The sequence below is a fragment of the Solea senegalensis genome, linkage group LG6, assembly GCF_019176455.1.
Source record: "Solea senegalensis isolate Sse05_10M linkage group LG6, IFAPA_SoseM_1, whole genome shotgun sequence".
NCBI lineage: Eukaryota > Metazoa > Chordata > Actinopteri > Pleuronectiformes > Soleidae > Solea > Solea senegalensis.
This window is the reverse complement of record NC_058026.1, coordinates 1,897,940-1,922,248: the sequence shown is the minus strand read 5'-3', so window position 1 is coordinate 1,922,248 and position 24,309 is coordinate 1,897,940. Positions and strand designations below refer to the sequence as shown.

The window sequence follows — 24,309 nt, the reverse complement described above, 5'->3', positions numbered from 1 at the left end:
CATCGTCCTCCGGGACCGCAGATGGCTCACGATGCTCTTTCGACTACAGCGAGGTCAAAACCTCGATCTCTGCAACTGCCCCGGAGCCGCGGCTGAGCTGAGGAGCGAAGACGATGCTCCTCCCGCCCGTTCCTCCACATGCCCCAACTGCCCTCTGCCCTCTGCCTGCATGGACACCAGGGAGGGGTGACCCGTACGCTCACGCTGCACTACATGGCATCTGTCGGCCACACACTCGCACCAGCGCCAGCGCCAGTTTGGTGCGGATAAACTCCCAAAATCTCCCTTGTGAAGAAAGACCAGTATTGTAATTGTCCAACTCAAACTGGACCTTTAAAATACACGCGAACCAGAATTGACCGCAGGTGTGAGTGTAAGCGTGGTGATCCTGCAATGGACTGGCACTGGGATTCACTTAAACCCCGCCATGACCCTCATGTGGAGTTTAAAGCAGAAGGTAATGAATGAGTGAGTGAGTGAGTGGACGGTTTAAAGATGACAGCAGTCCAATTAAACGGCAGATGTACCGACAGAAGTCCTCGAACTAAACTCTGGAAGTTTCAAAAGTGGAGAACTTGTAGACCAGGACCTCCAGGACGTCTTCGTCTGGAGAGCCTGGACGCTCTGGACTCTGTGTGCATTTCATTTTCTCTGGACTCGACTCTATACGCAACACAATCTCCTCCGATCCGATCGTCTTTCCACTAATGATGTATACAAAGTGCCTTGATGGCCACTTAGTGCATACATTTGCTTTCCCTTAATTAAGCTAAACATATTCAAATCTAATTGCTTCAAGCCCACTTGTTTTGGATCAACAAGAGAACGATAATTCCATTTTATTTTTTTATTTTTTTTTTTAAAGAGAACACAATGGCAGGATTGTGTGCGCTTTAATGGGAAGGAATGATGATTTTTCTTTTTCCTCCCAGTGAGGCCGAGGAAACGGCGAGCGAGATAAATGTTTGAAGAAAGGTCAAGGGAACCAAAGAGAGCGAGAGAATGAAAGAAGATTGAACAAGAGAAGGAAACGGTCAGTGGATAAAGGGAATACAGCGATGACAAAAGTGCGTGGAACAAGGAGAGCAGAACGACGAGGACGGGGGACAGCGGAGGTGAAGGGACGGACAAAGAGAAGAATAGAAAGCGGCAGAAAAAAGGTTGATGAAAGAGAGAGAGAGAGCGAGGGTTAGACGGAGACGAGTCGGAGAGAGATTTAAAAGAGAGTGAGAGAAGGACAAAAACAAATGCACGGCAGATGGAAGTCGGCGATGAGGAAAGTGAACTCTTTTCATACTTTTTGTTACAGTTGAAAGTTTCCCAAACTTAAAAGTGACGTAAACTACACCCTGACCGTTTGACTTGACCCATGAGGAACGGGAACAGGCTGATCGTGGGTTATTGTGGATTATCGAGGATTAAATGTTCCTGACTTGCCTCGTTTGGAACCTGGTTTTATCCACGTTCATCCTTGGTAATCCCATTACATGTTACATTACACCTGCCTATTCTTCAAGTACACGCTGAGTGTACATGTACGCGTGTCTCACGTCAACACATTTATATATTATATACAGTATATAAAGGAAAAGTACATGCAAATGAAATCCAGGTCAGGTCCAAAACCCTCACGGATGGGTTTTTGAAGTGAAAAGGTTGCCACCTTCTTTCCCGGCTTAAATACTTCAAAATACACACTGTACCGAGACGCCCTCAGCTGGCGTCTTTGTGTGGACGTGGAGATAAAGAGGACAAACCGCGATCAGAGACAAAGCCACCGCAGGTGTGGAGCTTCCAGAGACACGGGCGCATGACGCGGGATTCTCTGCTTCAACCAAACGTTCGCGCACGCACCACGTCTGTAATCCAGACAAATCAGCTCAGTATCTCACGTTTGGAATATTTAACGTCCCCAATATTTAACGTCCCCAATATTTAATGTCCCCCCCCAACGGCATATCATGTATGTGTCTGTACATGTGCGCCGTAGCGTTGGCTGTGTGGGGCGTCGGCTTGAATCCAAGCTCTACTCAAGCTGCTGTAACGTCAATAATATTTTATTATTATTAATAATAATATAATAATACTAATAATAATAATAAATGTGTCCTTGTGATTGGATCTGAGGACTGATTGGGACCTGAGGACTCGGGATTGATGTTAAAACAAGGTCTGAACAGAACGTGGTTTTAATGCAATAACATCAGGCTCTGAGAGTGACTAACTAACTAAATCACAACAATAAATTTATCTTTGATGACGAAATGATTGAATCCAGTTTGTCACAAAAAAAGAGTAGAGAGTCAAAGCCTGTGGATCAGAGGAAAGGAATTGGGCTTTTTTAACGGGAGGGTCGCCGGTTTAAATCAAGGTCTGGGGCGCCCATCGCTATGTTTGGAAACCAGAGAAAACCCAGGTCATGAACGGGATTCAAACCAAGCAAGCTTATTGCTGTGAGGCAACAGTCAGGGCACGCCTACACCACCGCGTGGCCAGAATCAGAGCCTGTGATCAGTTAAAAGAAGTCAGAACTCTCAGAACTGGAATCATTTGTCAAACTCTGCAACTTTCACCGATAAATAAATCAAACTCCGTCGACCGGAGGCTCGCGAAAAAATCTGGTAAATGGGGGTGTGGTGTGTGTGTGTGTGTGTGTGTGGCATGTGGGGTGGGGGGTGGGGGTGTCGACTCACCACTGTGCGTGGTGCACCACAGGAGCGGTTCAAGGATTACGGTCATTATGCTCGCGCAGAATGTATGGAAGCCTCCGGCGCCGCATGAGCCTCACGCGGCAAAAAGAGAGAAATACAGCAGAAACACTGATTAACTGCTGTTATGACAATGGCTTCAAAGGCCAAAAAAAGAGCACAGCCACACAGATTTTTGAGGACCCGCATATTAATTTATCACAGCCCTCAGCGGTGGCATGCGCTGTTTTTCACTCGTAGACAAGCGCCACTCGGGGGGGAAGTGATCGGGCGACAGCACTTTTAATGGGTTATCTCGCAGAACTGGAGTGAAGGAGTGCAAAATTAGTCCTTTCAGCCGACAGAAGGCAGCAGCAGCAGCAGCGGTGATTAAATGAGCGGATTACGCAGAAACTTATCATCTTGTTGTCACGACTGCATTTGGCTGAAGCTTTTGACACGTGGACCAGGATATGTGGGCGCAGTTGTTAGCAGTAAAAATACTGAGGAGTATTTTATCATATGTGGAGTTCCCCAAGGTACAATTGTAGGCCCATAATTGTTTTATGTGGACGGGTTGACTCCACACCATCGTGTTCAAAAAATGTTAACTACAACTATGCTGATGACCCACAGTTATATATGACAGGGTCGAACAGTGAAAGAAAACAGAAATCACTGTCTCACTCTACAGCAGGGGCCGCAAACTCAAAATGACCTGGGGGCCAGCGAACTTCTAGTCTGGTCGGGGACGATTTAGTGATTGGAAATTTAAATGACATCTTGATACTCCATCCTGGTATTACAATTACAAAATATTGAGAAAGACATTGGACACCATTTCAAAGTAAAAGTGTTTGTTTTTGATATATAGAAAAAAAATAACACATTTATGATGCAAAATTAATCTGTAAATAACAAAAAAATTAAAATTAAAACTCAATCAAAACATACATGAAAACAAGCTTATATGTAATTAAATGTTGAATTTAATCATTTCAAAATAAGTGTAGGGCTGCAGGACATTGACTGGCGACTTTATATGACTGGTTTCATGATTGTTTTTGAAATGTCTTTCTTTTATTAATTCAGATTAGATGCAGTTTCCTTGCTCTGTGCAACATATTCTGCTTCCAACTGGAATTAAAAAAAAAGAAAAAAAGTGCTGCATGAATAAATAAAGATTCACTTGCTTGTGATGTTTTGATTGGCCAGTGTTCGAGAGTTTTTAGAACACGGTCTTTGTTCTATTTTTAACTTTCAAACATCAACTTCACACATTTACACAGTAGATTTAATTGAGGTAAATATCAAATCAATTAGACTCGTGTCTTTTCATCATGAAAAAGTGTCATTAACACACCGTGAGAATAATTAGCAAATTGAAATGGTGACACTGCGAGCCTGTTCTGCCGATTTTGATTAAAAGCTGACATTTTACAGATGAATCCCCGTTTTACTGCGTTTACTTAAACGACCACTTTTCTTTATATCGTCCAGACGGACAGAAGTAAAGACAGAGCATCACCCGACATCATCATTGCAGTGTGATGTTGTACCCTATGTGCTTAAAAGCAGCTCATCCATATGCTTCCGCTTAAGTTACAGAAATATTTAAGTGGTTCTTTCATCCACAGAACAAAGCTACGGCCGTGGATCAGGAGGTCGAGGGGGTCACACAGTAACCCAAACGAGAGGGGTTCAATCCTCTGGCAAAAACATTGCTATTTTATTTGTCTGCAATCAAAGGAACACAGTGACACTGTAGCAGACTGTGGCATACAGTAAGTGTGTGCAAAGCAGCAGGTTATACACTGTTTGACTTATTCAACCATAAAAGAACCTGTGACTGAGTGCTTTTTGCCCATTTTTTGCAGAATATTGTTCAATATCTGGCAATTATTTACAATTTATTGCATGTTAAAGTAGTGTATAAACAATTTAAAATGAAGACTAATGGCCCTTTTCCACCTATGGTCCTGGCACGGTTAGGTCATGACAGCAAACATGTGAATAGTTGTTTTGTGTAACTGAATCATTAGAATCAGTTCATTAAAACGATTTGTTTAGTACTTCCTGCATGACCGGAGCACAGACTCCGGCTAAATACACCAGACTCCTCTGGTAAATATTGAGATTTCAGACATTTCCCTTGTAATTGTTGGAGATTTTTGGATTGTTAAGTCTTTTGAAGTGATCTACAGTTCGGCATTGTTCTGCTTGAGTCTTGTGTTGGCACTCTGACCAGTCAGTGACCGGCAGTCTTGTATCGCCTGGAGAGCAGGTACTAAAAAAAGGACTTGGTACCAGGTACTCTGCTAGTGGAAACAACTATACAACTATAAATATCTAACAACTATAAATATCTAACGTTCATAATGTGACAAACTTTAAATACTTTTATACAATTATAAGCTTCAGACAGACAGCAACTCCAAGCCTGGAACGACTTCCGCTCCATAACTCAGTAGCCAATCAGCAGACGATATTTTACAATACAATATATTTGAATGATTAAATCGATATTTTATTTGCTTCGTGAAAAGTAAACTAATTCCATAGTTTCCAGGCCATAATTATGACTCCAACATATAAATGAAATCCATCCCTTTAATTCCACAAGTTGTTTAACTTGCGATAACATACTTTTGAAATAAAAGTTGAGTGGATTATGAAGTGATTTCAATCCCTGAAAGAAGGTCATCGTGAAAAATTATCAGCGGTTAAATGTTCATTTTTGTGTTATTGTGTTCTTGAATGTTCTATGAATGAATCTAAGAATAAATTACAGATAAAGATAAAGAATTATTGGCAGAACGACTGTGGAAACTGCTCAAGTGGAAATACTCGTATCGCCGACTCATTCAGCCCATAAAAACCATGCCCTCGCACTTATTTGTGCAAACGTTATTAATGTTCTTAAAAAAAAGGTCAACTCGTGTCGCAGCTTAGTCGTTTTATTTGTTTTCAACTCGTTCAGAAACGTGTCTATCTGAGGCTGAATTTCATGCTGCATTTGTGGCCTCACGCTTCAACTGCACTTATTATTCTGGCCCATTGTGTGTGTGTGTGTGAATCATAGACTTTTCTTTGAATCAGCATCAAAGTGCACAATCTTACTTCTTTTAAAAGGAAAAAAAAAAGAAATCAAGCTGTTTGAAAGAGAGCTGCTTCTCCGTGTGCCACATGGAAGCATACGGGGTTTTTCCTCTGCAAATGTTGGCAGGAAATTTTGTCAAAGAAAGCGGAGCTGGTTTTAACAATGGCTTCTCATTTGAACCACATCAAAACCAGATCTGTGTTTTCAATCATGTCCATGTTGCCAAGCTGGCACTTGAGGACAGCACTCTATATATCAGAAAAGTCTGGATTTTTTTTTTTGTCCCTTACATCAAAGCGGTGACATTTCTTCCGCCCCCCCCCCAAAAAAAAAAATTGAGAGTCGGGTTAATGGCGGACTTTCTTGGCCGTGTGGCGCTGTGCCATGTCGAGACTCTGTGTAATTACTACTCGCAGATACAGAGTTCCGGGGGGGGGGTGCGGTTCTCTGCCAATCGCAGAGGCACCTCTCTGGGCACCGTGTGCGATATCGCACACACAGACACGCATGCGGGCTTCTGATTTCAGATTCACATCAAAGTCACGCAATCTCCTGCTTCTTTCAGTTTTGAATTAAACTCCAGAACCACGACATCAGACACAGAGCAGTGTTTGGGCTTTGCCCGCGAAGCAGTGGACGAGTGCACTGGTGTCGCTACTGAAATCAAAGTGACTTTTCATGACTCTCACAGGAAAACCAGACGCTGTTTTTTTAAGAACAAATGGGCATTTGAGGGTCGTCTAGATTAAAAGACTGGAGGGGGAAAAAAAAGGCACAAAGTTTAGACGGATCGTCAGAGGAAAAGAGAAAATAATTGAGATGGTGTAGTAAAAATGACATCCCCGCGTTTTTATGCAGTTCCTCACTTGCTTCCTTTCAATTTCTCTCCTCTCCGCGATCACGTTCACTTAGCCAAAGCTGAGGAGTCTTGACTGACTGAATAGATCTGATCCTTACTCCAGAGAGTCACTGAAAGTTTACAAAGAGCCTGGAGGGAAACAAATGGACGGCAAACTCTGGTTTATACGGGCTAAAGATAGCACGGTTGTCACCGGAAGGTTAAGTGTCACGTTACAATAACATAGCATGACAATAGCATTAGCAACGGGGCAGTGTGGTGTGGACAATTGCTGTGGTAACGCTGCTTTGCAGACTAACGCTTGGTAAATCTAGTCTGAGTCCATGATTAGCACACAATCTGCTGCTTGTGTTTGTTTCACATCGCGCCGTCTTCTTCTGCTCGCTGTGAGTTTCACGTTCCATCGCAGTCGTTTCTGACTCTTTAATGTGTTGTCTATAGTATCTGAACGGTGTCATTTCCTGCCAATGGGCGGTACCTTAGTTGTGGGGCGTCGGCTATTGTAGTTTTAAACGATATATTATATTATACAAATCTAGCGCTACTTGATCACAGAATCCTTCAAGTACTTCCTGCTTGACCTGAATTAAAATACCACTGATCGTGGTCGTGATTCAGGCTCACGACTTAAATACTGACATTTTACACATTTCCTTTGCTCAATGTTGGAGATTAACTTTAATGTTTTCAGGGATTTTTTAAGTCTTTTTAACTGTGATCTACAGTTCAGCATTGTTCACTTTGATTCTTGTGTCAGATGTCACGCTCATGACTCTTCAGTGACGACACTCTCTGACCAATCACTGGGATTTGGAATCATAAGTAGAATTTGGAACTTTAAGTAGAATTTGAACATTTGATGTAGAATTTGAACATTTGATGTAGAATTTGAAAATTTTATGTAGAATTTGAAAATTTTATGTAGAATTTGAAAATTTTATGTAGAATTTGGAACTTAAAGTAGATATTGTAACGTAAAGTAGATGTTGGTGTAATTTTAAGTACAATTTGGAAATTTAAGTAGATTTTTGCGTAATTTTAAGTAGAATTTGGAAATTCAAGTAGATTTGGGAATTTGAAGGAGCATTTTGAAATTTATGTAGATTTTTGCGTAATTTTAAGAAGAATTTGGAAATTCAAGTACATTTTTGCCTAATTTTAAGTAGAATTTGGAAATTCAAGTAGATTTGGGAATTTTAAGTAGAATTTAGAAATTTTTGGGAATTTGGGAATCATTCATTTTGACTCAAATGTCAAGTACATTTCTTTTACACCACGTCTTAAAAGTGGATTGGGTCTTGAAAAACAAACAAAAAGAACATCATGCATTTCAGATTAATTATCGACTGTAAATTTGTGGATTTCGTCTTTGTAGGAGCAGAGAGATTATAATGATTTTATAAATGTGTAACCATGAGCTTCATCACTTTAAAAAGGGTAAAAAATATACTGCATTGATATTACAATCGATGTTTGGTCCTCGATTTTGGAACACTCTTTTTGGGTGAAGTTAAGTCAAGTCCCTTTATTTGTAATCATAAGTCCATTTAATTTTGCAGTTTTATGACACATCAGCATGTCAGAGTCTGCACACACATGCCAATCATAATTAACCCCGTTAAAATAAAATACACACATTAAAAAATACTAAAACTGGCTAAATAAAATCCTGAGATATGATAAACACCACAGGCTTCACCAAACTAAGCTTAACTTTGCATAATAGTGAATATGAATAAATGGAAATAAATATGCTGTTGGAGGGTAATCACAAGAAAACAGATTGGTTTCTACAAAGAGGCTCAAACTTATTTTCACTCTCTTTTTTTGGCAGAAACCCAGGAAATATAATAAAAATTTATAAAAAGCTTTACTGAAAACAATGATACTTTTACAGGTTTTTGTACTGTGCGTTGTTTCTATGATACATGACGATGAGATTCTAGTCTGTCCTTTATATATATTTGTGTTTATTGGACACACACACACACACACTGGTCTGACGTGAAGCCACATTCTCGAAAACTCTTCACACACAGTCGGTGAAACCTGTGTGACTTTTACGTCTCTCATGTTCCACCACCTCTATATTCACAGTACGTACAAATTTTTCAAATACTAACACACCACTGCAAATGCATTTGAACTAGAATGCAAAAGAATTTCTGCAGCGACTAATGATAAATCGAAGAAAACAGAAGAAAAAAAAATTGTTGTTGCTGAATTCTACAGCCTTTTTACGACCTTTTATTTATTTAAAGGCAAATATGCTGGCATGTTTGTATTTCATCGTGTAACTGCCTATATATTTATATTTTTGGTCACGTTTTCATGAATAAATCATAACATAGGTGTTAATAAATACACATAAAAACAGTAATAGCAATTTTCATTTCATGAATTTCATCAGGCTTCAGTGACGATACTGTCTGACTTGGAGGGATTTGGAATTTTAAGTAGAATTTTGAACTATAAGTAGAATTTGGAATAATTATAAGTAGAATTTGGAACTATGGAACTAAAAATGTTCCTGAATTCTACTCTATTTTTATGACTTAATTGTTCATATTCTTTTATTTATTTAAAGGAAAATATGCTGGCATTTTTCTATTTCATCATGTAACTGCCTATATATTTACTTTTTTTGTCACGTTTTCATTGAATAAGTGTTGTAATAAAAACGATAATAGCAATTTTTATTTAAATGGCACCTTTTATATATCAAATCCTCGCCATGTGATTAACAATACAACAGTTTAGTAGTAGCAGATAAATAAGAATTACAGTCACTCCAGAACGTTGACACCTACATTCCTCGTGTAAAATAATGTTCATAAAAGTCTGATTATTAATGAGGAGAAAATGCATCTATTACATGAGTGTCTTTTTTTTTTTTTTTTTAAAGAAAACAAAGTATCACGGCCCAATTTAAAACATAAATCCACTTTTAATCCACTTTTTTTGGTCATTTCTGTCACGCCAGATATCATTTATGACATAAACCTAATTTTTTTAATAGAATTTGAACATAAATCTAGGGTAAAATGTTGAAGAGTATCCGGGCGACCGCAAACCCCCCCGTCCCACGCCCCGTGAGTGTGTGTTTTCCGACCCCATGGCGTGATGATGTCACGCCACACAGACGGAGCTGTTGTTCCTCTCCAGTGCAGCTGCTTTTCTGATGGAGTTTGATGAAGTGGTGCTTCACCTTATTAAAACCTCTCTGAAACACACCTTTCCCTCTGCTGAAGAGTCCACTTCACCTGAAGAGCTTCTCCAGGAGAAGAACGCCGGCGTTCTCTGAAGGAGGGACGTTTCCAAATACAGATGAGAGGGAATTTGAAGGTGGAGGGGGTTGAGAGGAGGAAAAACGAAAAGTAGGTCATCGTATTTTACTACGATATCCCCCCTTCATTGTTGCTGAGCAGCTTTACACCCCCTGCTGGGACGCAGGAGCGAGCGACTCCCATTGGCTGAGGAGTGGATGCGACCTGCAGGCGCGAGGGGACGCCGCGATTGGAGGAGGCGGTCAAATTGGGACGCGATTGGAGGGGAGGCAGGAAGAGGATGAGGGGGGTGTGGCTGTAGAGAGGAGCGAGGCTGGGGTGACGCTCCCCTCCCACTGAGTTACTCTGGCACCCTGGGGAGAGTGTGCTGGGGGGCGGGGGCTTGGATGGTGTGTGTGTGTGTGTGTAAGCTGGAGTAGTGGCATGAGGAAAATGGGAATGTATGTTGGATTGTGCCGCCAGAAGAAACAAAGAGATTGAATGAGAGGAAAAAGAGAGAGAGAAAGAAGGAAAAAGGGAGTGAGTGGGCTAATCCTGTGTGTGTGTGTGTGTAGAATGTATCTTCCCTCATACAGTCACTGATAGAAACTGCTCAACATGGCCCCCGGAGCATTCCGCCATTGTTTACGAAAGCAGCTCAGCGGCGTTATTCACAACAACAACGGACATCAAACTCGGCAAACACTGCAGAATTCTGTGAAGCTAACACGAGGGATTAGGCCTGAATTATCCACCGCTGACCAAACAGCGGCGGCGGGGTGTTCTTTTTTTCTCCCCCTCTGCATACACTGTAAAAAAAGGGAAAAGCCAGCAAAGTCGTGTAGTCATTACGCAGCTTAAAGCTCTGGTGTGTAACCTTTCAAATTCAAACAAAATAGTCTCTTACATCCAAATCGTTGTCAAATGAGTTCACAAAATGTTGATGATCGGCTCCACGCGCCTCTCGCTGTGTTTCTCAGTGTTCTGGTGTTTGGATATTGTGTCTCCCAGGCAACAGGAAGGGCTTCACTTTTCCTTTTTTTTTGTTGGTAAAAACAGACTGACTGGTAAAGTGAGACAAATCCAAACAGGTTGGACTTTCAGCGCTTTTCCATGAGACAGTTCTTTTACAGTGGTAACCATTACTCCTCAACGTGGGCGGAGCCGCCATATCGCGGCTGCGTGAAACTGCCCGCGGCGTTGTTTTTCTACGCGACACAAACACACAAACTGGTGAGATTTGATCACAGAATGGTTCAGTACTTCCTGCATGAGCGGAGACACAGTCACTGAACTGAAATACCACTGAACGTGGTCACGAAGGCCAGCTTTCAGCAGCGCTGTCTCTAAATACACCAGACTCCTTAAATATTGACCTTTTACACATTTTCTTTTGCTAAATGTTTTCAGGGAATTTTTAAGTCTTTTTAACTATGATCTACAGTTCAGCATTGTTCACTTTGATTCTTGTGTCGGACGTCGGCTCATGACTCTTGAGTGGCGACAGAATTTGCAATCATTTTAAGTAGATTTTGGAAGTTTAAGTAGATTTGGGAATTTTAAGTAGAATTTGGAACTATAAGTAGAATTTGGAACTATAAGTAGAATTTGAAACTTTAAGTAGAATTTGGAACTTTAAGTAGATTCTGGAATTTTAAGTTGAATTTGGGGAATTTTAAGTAGAATTTGGAAATTTGGGTAGATTTTGGAATCATTTTAAGTAGATTTTGGAATTGTAAGTAGAATTTTGTAATTGTAAGTAGAATTTTGAATTTTAAGTAGAATTTGAAACTTTAAGTAGATTTCAGAATTTTAAGTAGAATTTGAAACTTTAAGTAGAGTTTGGAACTTTAAGAAGTCATTTTAACTCATCTGCAGTTTGACAGTGTTCGCTTTGTTAAACATCAGTCATAACCAAATACATAATATATATGTTCTATCTTGCGCTGTGTGTGTGTATATACATATATATATATATCTATATATATATATATATAGATATATATATTAAGATATATATCTATATATACACACATATATATTATGTTTAATCTCTCTCTCAAATATCAGAGTCTTCAGGGGCCGAGTCTGTGAATGTGGGACCTGTGAGCTCATGAGCTATAACAGGCTTAACCTTTTGCTTTTCAGGTCCCATAATGGTGAGTCTTGTTAGCAGACCTGGTAACCATAGTAACTGCGCACACACACAGGATAGGTTCAAGCTCCTGGACAAAATAACTCGTGTACTGGTTAATGTTTTGTTTATGTTCCTCCGTTAAAAGGTTAAAATGTAAGGAAAATAAATACACATTCATCAAATTGTCACACAGAATAATAGTTATTATTATAATAATAATGTTGTGGAGAGCAGGAAGAACACTTGATTTATTTTATTATAGGTTAATTAAATATGCATTTCCCCCTTCTCATTAGATTAGATTAGATTTTATTTGTCAAGATTTATTGATCACTGAGGAAATTCACTTGTCAAACATATCATGTGACAAATATACACAAAACAATTAAGAATAACCAATAAAATAATAGAAATTAGTAAAGTTAAAAGTAGTAAATAGCTTTTAATATGAATATGTTAGATTTACTGCATTAACTGTGTTTTTTTTTTAACGCATGGACGACAGATGCTATTAATATTGGACGGAACTTCAGTTGGATGGAAAGTGCGATGAAATGGTCTCACAGGATCTTGTATTTTGAAAAAGAACAGAAGAGAAAAAGAGGTTCATCATGTGTTTGATCGCCTCACACTCATCTCTCTGCGTCTTCACAGCCTCAGAGAGGTGACGAGGAATTTTATTTACACATTCTACATTTCCAGGGATTCAGAAATCACCGTTTTTTCCCTTTTCTCTCTGAAGGAAATCTAATAAATAAATGTCCTTTTTTTTGTCCGACCTGCCTGCAGCCATGTTTGTTTCGAGTAATGACACCTTTCATCAGTAGTTTGATATTTTCGCATTAACCCCCTCCCCACCACCACCACCACCACCTTTTATCGTACCACGATTTTTTTTTCCTTTTTTCCCTGAAGGGCAAAGTCTTACTTTATTAATACTTGAGCCATGTTCTCATCATGTCTGGGATTGGTTTTACAAATGACGATATCGCCATAGAGACCAAAGTAATTGCCCAGATCTCAGATAGCAGCGATGTCACTAAAAAGAATCCGACAGAGCAAAAAATTAAATGAGATCAGTCAGGGAACAACACACACACACACACACACGCACACAAAAGTTCAGCAAATCTATCTAACATTACATTTAAAGGTGGAGAGTTGTTTTTAAATTGTACTTTTCTACGATTTAGACGACTGACAGGAAGTCAATTAAAAGGTTCTCCTCCTCTCTCATTAACACTCTCACAGTTTTTATTGTTCCGCTGTCCTTGTTGTTGGAATCATTTTTTTTTTGCTCTCAAGGTTTTGTAGAGAATAGTGATGGAGGCGCTCGATGCTCATGTAACAGCTTCAGAGTCATTGTGAGAGTTAAATGTCTTGTTGCCGGCAGATCTGTCTCCACTGCCCCCTACTGTCTGTTAGCGGAAAACCAGCCTTGTAAGATCAGGGCCGCAGATCCAGAGTTAAGGCGAAACAAAACACTGTTAGAAAAATCACTGCATCACAAATAAACAATCCTATTTTCCTCTCTGAGTTTCTCACCCCAAACGCAACCTTGGCGCCGCCTTCTCTCTCAACACACAAAGCGCCGTTACATCACGAGATTCCGTGGAGGCGGAAGTCCGTCTGCAGTGGAGGGTTTACGTGCAGCGGTGTGAGTGCGGGAGAAAGTGTGCGCTACAGGCTTGTACCGAAAAAAGGTTTGAATTCGGTAGGCTGTCGCTAAATACAGCAGACTCCTCTGTTAAATGATTTTTTAGACATTTCCTTTGCTAAATGTTAGAGATTGATTCACATTTTTTTCCAGAATCTCGCAGCGTGACCCGGAGCCCGTCCTCAGAATCAGGAGGTCTCCCTTGAAACGTCCTGTAGCCAGGTACCGGCGACAGGATCGAGACAGTGAAAGTGTTATTTCAGACGTTCATCGTGGCAGAGCGGGGCAGTCTGTTGACCATAGGTGTCAGATACTCCGGGGACGCTGGGACATGTCCCCAGAACTATTTATGATCAACATCAACCCCGTCCCCCGGGTCCACCGACAACCCCCAAGATAGGGGGGCGGCCAGTGAGCGGGAGAAGGCACAGCGAGTACATATGTCCGCGGCCCCGGGAAGCAGTGAGGTCCGGGAAGTTGGCCTGCCACCTTCGCCGGTTGTGGCGCACCACTGGTGGAGGTAATGCGCCCGGCAGGGTCTGGCCGGTAGCTGGGGAGAGGTCCCGCGAGTGGATCCTCCCACACATTCTCAGTTTTTTTTTTTGTATGTGTATGTGTTATTTTTCCTTTTCCCTAATAGGAGTGTCAGAGCCACTCAATACACTGTAATGCAGTGCATATTGTAAATAAACATCAAACAGATGAACACTTGTACCCAGCACTTTTCAAACCACACTCAAGTTTACAGTTATTGTGCCCCGGCACTTTTAAAAACAAACTGTTGACGGCTCCTCATTTCAGTCGTTGAGTTTGAGAAATATGGCTTCAGTCTGCAGAAGAGTGAGTGAATTTGAACGCAAAATCGCACAAAGAAACTGAATAATAATCATTAGAAGATTTACAGCACGGCAGTAAAACTATTTTTGTTTTCACGACTGTAAAATGTAAAATCACGCGGACATTTAAATTCACTCCCATTAGCTTTTCACAAACTTACATAAAGAAAAGTGCAATGACCGTCCACTTGTTGGACCTTTACAATGCTAAAGTGTGACATCGCTGATCCACCTAGTGCTGCTCGGGCCACGCGTCACACGTTTATTTGGGGTGACTGGGTGTAAAGCCGGGGCGTTAAATCACGCCTAATGAAGTGTGACTTTTATCAATAGGGTCCTGGTCCTGGTCCTCTCTGCGTCGCTGATTATTCACTCTCCACTGCTGTCTGCTCCCCCCCCAGACCGCACACACATTTCCCATCATTTACACACTCTCTATAATGCACTGTTGGATAAGAGCCTCCGTGTGACGTGACGACGGCCGACAGGAGGCAGAACTGTGAGCGACGCGGAGGTCGAGGCAGAATTAACCTCATTAGCCCGTGTGACAAAAACGCACTCGCAGGCCGTAAGTCACCGCGGCGCCGAGTGTGCAGCTCGTGCGCTCTCTGACACGCGTGTCGCCATCCGTGCTAATCCATGTAGCACCGTGGCCTGCTGCCTGACACACACACACACACACACGCGCGCGCACTTCGTCTTCATATCTCAGTGAGGACACATGTCCCTTACCTTAACGCACAAAGACAGGATTCTGTCTTTGTGAGGTTTGTGAGGTTCAGAAAACAAAGGTTTTCTGACACACACAGTGCTGACTAAAGTCATTTCCATGTCACTCCTCTTCACTTAAGAACCCATATCTGAGACTTAAAGGTACAGTGTGTGAAGATTCACGTCACAGCTGAACATCACAGAATTCTGCCCTTTTTTTCTCTAATTTTGTTTTCAAAAAGATCTTCACCTCTTCAGCTCTAATCCTCTTCAGCACTGTGTTATATCAAAAAATATAGTATGTTCTGATTCTATAGACCAGGATGTTTTTTTGTCTGTAACTAAATAAAACTTAAAAAAAAAAAATAATTGACTTTATGAAGACAAAGACTTTTATTTTGAAACTAAAGCTACACCAACCTCCCTCTTCATCCCCCTCTCTCTGTCTCTCTCTCTCCTCTTCACTCAGAGGTGAATCCTGAGTTTAATTCCAGTAAACCTCCTTAATTTATTCTTTCTTTCTTTCATTTTGTTTCCAAAAAGATCTTCACATCTTTCTAATCCTCGTCAGTACTGTGTTATAGTAGGTTCTGATTCTATAGTATACTATAGACGTTTGTGAAAGATAGTTAGAGCAAAAACAGAGGACAGATGAGGTAGAGGAGGAAGGTCGAAGGGCAGAAAGAGACAAAAGACAAGGACGGATGGACGGACGGATGAGTGACCGCCTTCCGGTGTGGATTCACCACTAAACTGAAACTCACTCATTTGGACCCGGAAAACAAGACGGACAATGAGGAGGAAAAGGAAATACTGTAACCATGTTTCATTTAGTGTGTGTGTGTGTGTGTGTGTGTGTGTGTGTGTGTGTGTGTGTGTGCGCCCACAGTAATGAAGTCCTTCAGTGTGTTCTGTTTGGGAGTGGAAAAGTGATTTCACCACAACGATGCATGGTCGTGTTCATTTATTCTGACCCTGAGTGAAAAGCGTCGACGTCTGACCTTTGACATCGTCAAGCGACTGCTGTGTTTTCATTCATGGAGCTGACAATTTTATAGGCAGTCCTGCAGTATTTATGTCTTTAAAGCCGCTCGCGTCAAATAAACGACCTTAAAAGGGGAAACTTTTAAGTTCAGCTCACACAAAAAAAACTGAAAAAAGAAAAGCTATTTTAAAATAAAATAAAATAAATAAATTTGAAGAACAGTTTTGTAGAAATTGGAGAAACATTTCATCTCAGTCACAGAGAGAAAGTCACAAATTTTGAAAATTCTGCGATTTTATGCACTGAAAAAATTTGCTGTTCTATATCTTTCTATATTCTACATTAATAAATGTATTATTTTGTGACACTATAGGTTCCACTCCATTAATGACGGATAATATAGTACCTTATCTCAAATAACTAAGTTTATTCAAAGTAAAGTTACAAAGTTAGATACTAATGACCTCATATAAGCTCCTAACTTTAGTGTGTGTGAACTTAATTCCTTTAAGAGTCATCAAATATCAACTTATATTAACTTGTAATTGGTTTAAAATTTCCTCTTCACAAAAACACTGAAATCCTGATATTTTTTTTATGTCTTCTTTTACAGCTGCTTTGAAACAAGAGGCCTTAAATAATAACAATAATAAAAAAAAAATTACGGACATCTGCTGCGCTGAAAACAAACGCCGATCACTCAGGAATAATTTATAACAAGCAGAGTCAGGGAACGCGATTAATTAAGAATCTGTCTTAATTAACAGCTTCAATCAATGGAGCTCATTAACAACTCTGCTGGAGGTATCACAGGTATGGGTACACACACACACACACACACACACACACACACACCAAGTCTCCGAAAAAAAGAGTCTTGTCAAAAAATGTGGAAATTAAAATGAAATAATCTGCTCATCAAAGTGAATTTTATTAGACAAAAATAACTTGAATGTTTTCTTTTAATTGGAGCAGCAGCAGCAGCAGAAGAAGAAGAAGAAGCAGCAGCAGCAGAAGAAGAAGCAGCAGCAGAGGAAACACTTGACAAGAAGATGGAGTGAGACTTCATGTTTCCTCAAAAAGATCTCAGTCGAGATCCAACAGACCTCTCAGCTGTTATTACAGCAGCTGAGCCGACAGCTACACAGAAACAAACACACTGTACACACACACACACTGCTCATGAACTATCAGTTTGCAGCACGACTGCTCAGCCTGCTGAGATCATCATCATCATCATCATCGTCCTCACCACCAGTGTCTGGGCAAACGTCCAAACGCCTGATTCATAAATGATCACAACACATGAACATCTGTGCACTGTTTTTACATCTCAACAAATAATAATAATAATAATAATAATAATAATAATAAATATGTTTTAATGTGTGTTAAGGAACAACAGTGACGGTCCACTGTCAGGGGATTTTAAAAAAGCTGCTGCACACGGGTTGTTTTTTTTTAAACCTTAGAACACAGACTATGTTTAAACGTTCAGTTTATACAGAGGTTATAACGTATAGAGTGTCTCATGTCGTTCTTTTCAGCACATCGTACACAATCAAAAATCCTTTTTTTCAGCTAAACATACTCAAAATGTAAAATCGGATTGAATTTGGGAAAATTGGGAAAATCACAGTCACAGTTCAAAGTTCGCTCGGCTCGTTTTTATGAACAAAAGAAAAGAAAGAAGTTACTTCTGCATATTTATTGATTTATTTATTCACGACTAAAACGCAATATAAAAAGAATCGTAACTTTGACTCAACAAACACATAAAAAGACACCAAAATAAACCATTTTTTTAAAGCCTGAATATGTGACCTATAAACACAGACACACCGCCCCGGATGTCCATATAAGGAGTTGTGTATTATTCCCACGGCAAATTACCATGGGTGCACCAGCGGCCACGTGTGTGACCACTAACGGTTAAACCACCTTTAAAGAGCCGAATTTCTTTAAATAAAGGATATTTACGTTTGTTACTGACGATAGATAGATAGATAGATAGATGGATGGATGGATGGATGGATGGATGGATGGATGTGTGCTGGGGTCTCAGGAGGATTTTAGCCAGATGTCAAACTGAAGAAGGCCACTATGCTCCGCTTCGCTCTGGGTTCCACTTCAAACATCCCGTCTGTGTGTGTGTGTGTGTGTGTGTGTGTGTGTGTGCACACGCTCCCCAGCAGCACTTTCATCTGCACACCTATGGTGAAACACTGTGGTGGGAGGGGTTGGACTAGTGCACACACACACACACACACACACACACACACGGCATGTTGAGCAGCTCCTGCTCTGCAAAGTGTTAGCAGAGCAAAGGGCTCCTAAAGCTGCTCGCTCCAATTTCAGCACGTTTATGGTTTAAAGGTGTAATCTGTAAGTGGTCCAGAAAAGACTTCCACAACAACTGCAAAAAAAAAAAAAATGAAAATAAGCACGGACTTATTTACTTATTAAGGCTGAAGATACAAGTATAAGTACTATTGTCCCCTGTGTTCTTGTTTTTTCGAGGCATTTCAAGTCTGACTGTCTGTCAATGCCGTGACTGTTGGGGAGTCCTTGAAACCACATGACCCGTTACACAATCTACATCAGTGGAGATGATTGTGGACCTCACGGCAGCTCCTATGTCGACCTACCTTCACTTAAATTGAGTGTGTGTGTGTGTGTGTGTGTTTGTTCTTGTCTGTCGTAAGGACACAAACCTTTCTTTGCTGGTCCTCACATCTCTAAAGGGCTTTTTTGATGATGAACACTTGGTTTAAGGGTTTTAATTAGTTGTGAGGGGGTTAGGCGAACAAGAATGTGTGTGAGTTTCAGGTATTACTCATGTTGTGGGGACTTACTACATTTTAAGGTGAAGACATGCTGCATGGTTAAGTTAAGGTTAGACCAGTAATAGTTATGGTTAAGGTTATTGCACGTTGCTGTAAAGTCCTCTGAAGTTATATAAACCAGACTGTGTGTGTGTGTGTGTGTGTGTTGTATTTGTTGCCTCTTCTAGATCTCTTTTTGACCTTGTCAGGACCAGAAATCCTCATGGAGACCAAAACCTGGTCATAATGTGGCAGGCAGAACCTCATTTCTGAGGAACTGGTTAAGCTTCGGACTAAGATTTGAATGATGTGTTTAGGTTAAGGTGAACTGGTTAAGGTTAGTGAGGTTAGGCTTTGTTGAGTCAATGCTGGACCGTGTAGTTGGTTGATTTTCAAACATCTGCCTTGTGTTTCCAGTTATGATACAACCACTCCCATTTCACTGACGTGTTTTTCTTGTGCTGTCTTTTAAACTTTCACACCGTGTCCTGTTTTAACAAGACAAGTTTAAAAATCTGTACGATTTAAGAAGAGTATTCGTGGTTTGAAGCTACACTTCACGCTGTCACATCTTCTCTCCAGCTTTAGGGACAGGGATTAGAGGGGGTTATTATTTGTGCCTGTTTCAGAGCCTCTGCTGTGATTGGATGACGGACTGACAAAGGGACGCCAGCAGCCAATCAGCACGACTAACACTGGGGGATGCCTATATTCTCCAAGACATGCTGCCATAAAAATAGCTTCCTCTTGATGTTTCCTCTGCTGTTCATAAAAGAATAAGAGTCCTGGAAGACACACACACACACTCATTCATATTCATGCTCTCCATTGAGACATTTGTAGAACTATAGAGTATAATAAGAGTATAATATGTGGGGGGGAGGAGATATTTAACATCTTGTTCCACATTGCTTTTATTTGACACTTCTGATCCAAACTTGCTGCCCTGAATTGTCGTTGGACAACATTCAGTTTGGACATTTTTGTTCCGTTTCCATTGAAACCTTGACCGCGATACGTCTTATTAGTTTTCACCTGTGTGTGCGCATGTCCCCGCCTCCCTGGCGTCTCCCCCCCGGTGTCCTCCTCGCTTCACGTTGTCGAGTTTCTTCCTGCTGTTGTGGCGTTTGCTTGTGTTGCTGCTCCCATTTTTGAAGGTTTTATTATGTCATTTGTTCCACTTTTGAATTACTTCTTTTTATTAAAGACGCTTTTTTGTTCACGTACAAAATTCACGGCATTTGGGTCCTTTACTTTTATGAAAAATTTCGGTCCAATCCGATCTGTTTTACAACTTTTCCCAGAGCATAAATATTGTGTTTTTTCATTTTATTTCCTCTCAACCACATTTAAGTTAACACTTAAACAAGAATATATAATGTTAATCTAACAGATAATATTCCTCTACATACACCTTTCAGATTAGTCCCAGACTGTAGGTTTCTCTTTCTTTCTCGTGGTTTGCGTCCCGCGGTTTATCTTCTGAATACTTGAATACTTTGTTCATTTGCAGAGGGAAAATTGGCTAAATGTTAAAACTCTCTCCACCGGCATGTTCAGATCGATCGATAATAACTTTATTTACGTCTGGAAATGGCCGCTTCCATGGCCGCAGTTTCCGTTTGCACAATAACAAATAAAGACAATTACGATAGACAAAAAATATGCATCGCAATCACATAAAAACAAAAATGTGGTTTACAGTACACTTGATCTGATTAAGCTCTTGATTTAATTTTAGAGCTGACTGATGCACGACAGAGTTCTTCTTCACGAGAGTGCACAGCTGCAGAGAAACGCATTTAAAGTTAGTTTAATATATCTGTATATGTATATATATATGTGTATATATGTGTGTGTATATATATATACACACATATATGTATATATTTATATCTATACATATATATACACACACACATATATATATATATACATATATGTGTATATATATGTGTGTATATGTATATATATATATATATATATATATATATATATATATATATATATATATATATATATATATATATACATACATATATATATATATATATATATACACATACACACACATATATATGTATATATCCATTTGTGGCCATGAGTGATAACAGTTATATTAGAGCCTGTGCGTACTCTCTCCATCGACCTGTGATGAACTTTCAGCTTCCTGTCTCGTGTTTCAACATGAAATAAAAGTTAGAGAACAATGGAGATTTGAAAGACAGATGGAAAAGGCAGAGAGAGAAAAAACCCGGAGAGCAACAACAGAGAGGAGAGGGGACTGGGTTTATATTTGTCACAGGAGCAGATCCCCCACTGGCCTTGCCATCTTGTGATTCAGACTCCTCCGCTCCTCTCCTTCCCTGACTCTCCTTATGGGTGACAGTTGGGTGTCTCTATTTGGTGCCAATTACAGATTGTTTGGCATTGGCGTGGCACTGGGACTCAAGGCTGCGGAGTCTCCGGCCCCCACAGCTCCCAATTTGCCCATCAAACGCTCCCATCCACAGTCCGACCACTTAGGAACGTTACACTGCCCCTTAATTACTCCCTGACTGCTCGTTGTTGCTGGAGAGCGTGAAGGATGAGCGAGGCCTTTTGTTTGGTGAGGGAAGCGAACGTGGAAATGAGCAAAATCCGGGTCATTATGTTGAGACGGAGCGACTGCTCTGGACTCACGAGGACGGGTTTCCTTAAAGTTCAGGTTGTATCGAGGTGGTCATTGAAAGTGCTTGAATTTTGTGCGAGACATTTCCTGGTAAATGTCTCCCTTGTTTGTCGCGACGCCACCTACTCTTTCGTGACCTGCATTGCTTGATGTACGTAGGCGAGGCCCGCGCAGGACAAACGTGGAGTCACAGTTACTGGGACGGTGGTGTTGTGGACGCTGTCCACCGTCTCCGACCGTTGACGTGAGATTCCGTGCAGAACGAGTAAAGTCCAGCAAAGAGAGCAAATGACGACGTCAACATCTCTGTCTCACCAAAGACAAAATGACAAAGACGGACTTTGACCAAGATCCAAGGACAATCACTTGTCCAGAGTGTGCTGCGAGTCAACACAAGAGGACGCCATCATGGACGAAGACAAGCTTTTAACAAGATGCCCTCCCATCTTAAGCTGTGTCAGCACATTCAGTCCTTGATATTTGAGGGAATTGGTCCTGGAAAGTCCTTGAAATGAATGACAGTTTGAGACGGAGCTGCCAGGCCGGATGAGGACAAGAGGACGACGACAGAGAAGGTTCATGGATGTTGCAAAGGAGGACACGAGGGACAGGACAAGATTAAGGCAGACGATCCGCTGTCCTCACCCATAAATGGAGAAGCAGAAAGACAAAGAAAAGGCATTTTGACCATTTCCAAATCATAAATTCAAAGACGCTCCAATTGTCCATCACACCTCATATTTGTTGTGCTTTAAGGTGTATTTTTTTATTCTTCTGTGAGTAAAATTTACACAATTAACATTCTGATGTGTTGGAAGAAGAGCTTAAACTTTAAAGTGAGACCACTAACTCACTCAAACCAGCAACCAGCAGAGTCGCCCCCTGGTGGAGATCCAATACACTGCGGTGTGACTTCCTCGTAGACTCCGTCTCTGCATCCACTGCGTGTGGAACACTGAGACGGTTTACCGACCAATCCGTACCGTCTCACTTTGTTTGGCAACTTTACTTTATGGTCCGTGCCTAAAGGGCGGAGCTAAACACACTGCGGTGCATTTAATTGGTCGACGGAGACTGATCACGTGAGTGAAAATGGTAGAGAACGTAAAAAACAAACCACAGCCCTCTCTAAAACAAACCCCGTCTTTGTTTCCCTTTGTTTACACTGTGTCGCGTTCTTCTTCTCCTTCATTGTCTGGCTGCGTTGATTTAATCGCTTTAATATCACACTCATTTGAAAATGCGATGTATGCTGTTCAGATGCTTAAAAACCATGTCGCGTTGCCGTAAAAAAATGCCTTATTATTTATTCATCGACTCAAATCAAGCTGAGTTTTTTCGGTTCGACTTCCTCGTTCTCACTTTGTTGTGATCGTAACTTGGCCACGGGCAAGATGCCTCTTTTTTCTGCTCCCTCATACAGTATGAAGTATGAATTAATGATGGTGGTTCACAGTGGGAGGGACTTTATTTCCATTCTTGGTTTGGGTTTTTACACACGATGAGAGCGCGAGGGTTTAATGAAGATTCAAGGATCATTAGCACACACATTTAACATTTAAGTGGAGATGATATACTACATGTTTCTGCACTGGAAGCGTTCGGCTTTTAGGGTTTCTTACATCTTTCTGTGCTTTTATATCGCGTACCTTTCTTTCTGTTCTCCTGCTGTTGCTTTAACAGTTTGTCTGTTTAACAAGACACACACTGTAAGCAACAGCCTGAGTCTCATTTTCTCTTTCAACTCTGTAGGTTACAGACATTCTCCTGCAGCTAATAGTTGGGGTTTTTGGCCAAACGTGTTCTTTGGTCAAGGAAAACCGAAAGAAAGTGTGAGTCAGTGTATTTACATCAATAAATGCCAATGAACTGCAATTGTCCATGCCTTAATATTCACATTTTTAGGCTTAATGACCGCTCAAACTGCTGAGTTGTGGTAACTTTGTGAAGACAGAAGAAGCTTTTCATGCAGTAGTTTTTATAATGTTTTAGCCAAAAACAAAGAAACCAAGAGACATAAAAAATCTGTTCCACTGGAGCTAAGATAATTCACTATTGGATATTGCTTTATGTTGTATTGCTGCTTTGGTGATGGAACTAAGCTTTTTAAATTGTTTATTTAGCCATTTTGACAAATGAAGCAAACATTTTAATGCTTTAACACAATAATTATAGTAAGTGAAATACTGCATGTACAGAGCATTAAACCACTGTTGCCGCTACACAATCTCTTTGTCTGTTCTTCTTCAGAACAAACCAGACTGCGCCTCAACAATAAATAATAAAGACCATTTCTGTTCCGGCTCTGAGTGTAAATGATAAACAACCTCAAATGCAGTTGTATAGCAGTGTGAGGAGAGAGGAGAGAGGAGAGGGGAGAGAGGAGAGGAGAGAGGGGGAAAAAGTATTGAACTACCGTCGCCAAGGACATGGGAGGGTGTGCCGGTGCGATACCCAGCATGATGTCGACTTCTGTGAGGAAACTGGTTCAAGGATGCAAACGCCATTAATAAATGATGCAGCACACAAACGGGCTCGCGTGGGCACATTAATACCACAGCAGCGCGGCTTACGC

At 40.7% G+C, this 24,309-nt stretch overlaps 1 long non-coding RNA gene across 1 annotated transcript; it reads left to right on the top strand.

The window, feature by feature from the left end:
- Nucleotides 1–13,445: 13,445 nt before the first annotated feature.
- LOC122770908 lies at nt 13,446–14,412 on the top strand. Its single transcript, XR_006360568.1, has 2 exons — nt 13,446–13,763; nt 13,860–14,412. It is a non-coding gene; the product is annotated as an uncharacterized LOC122770908 (long non-coding RNA).
- The last annotated feature ends 9,897 nt before the right edge of the window (nt 14,413–24,309 follow it).